Consider the following 701-nt stretch of genomic DNA (forward strand, 5'->3'; position numbering starts at 1 on the left):
ACCTGGTCCCTCTCGGTAGGGTAACAAGGGAACGTGTTCAGTGCAGATCAGTGAGTAAGCACAAGCCCGCCTTGTTTCAGTACCTATGCTTAAAGGCCTAGAATTAGTAAACCAAAAGGGAAGAACATGCTCAGAATTTTTCAAGTTGGAAGGACTGAAACAAAATGTAAGCCTTGACTTGCCATATTGAAAGATTATATGGGAAAAATATTGAATGATGTAGAAAATATCAAAAGAAGATGGAGGGAATGTACAGAGTCACTGTACCAAAAAGAATTGGTTAATGTTCATCCATTTTAGGAGATGGCACATGATCAAGAACCAATGGTACTGAAGGAAGAAGTTGAACCTGCATTGAAGGAAGTGGCAAAAAACAAGACTGCAGGAATTGATGGAATACCCATTGAGATGTTTCAACAAATGGATGTCCCACTGGAGGCATTCACTCTGCTATGCCAGGAGATTTGGAAGACAGCTACCTAGCCAACTGATTGGAAGAGATCAATATTTATACCCATTCTAAGAAAGGTGATCCCACAGAATGTGAAAATTATAGAGCAATATCATGAATAGTGACTAAGGCATTTGCCTGCTAACCAGAAGGCTGGTGGTTCAAACCCACCAGCCACTCCTCAGAAGGAAGATGGAGCCATTTACTTCCATAGTGATACTGACTCATAAACCCAAGGAGGGGTCGTTAT

Source organism: Orycteropus afer, unplaced genomic scaffold (assembly GCF_000298275.1).
Source record: "Orycteropus afer afer isolate SDZICR_OR568_19922 unplaced genomic scaffold, OryAfe1.0 scaffold00444, whole genome shotgun sequence".
NCBI lineage: Eukaryota > Metazoa > Chordata > Mammalia > Tubulidentata > Orycteropodidae > Orycteropus > Orycteropus afer.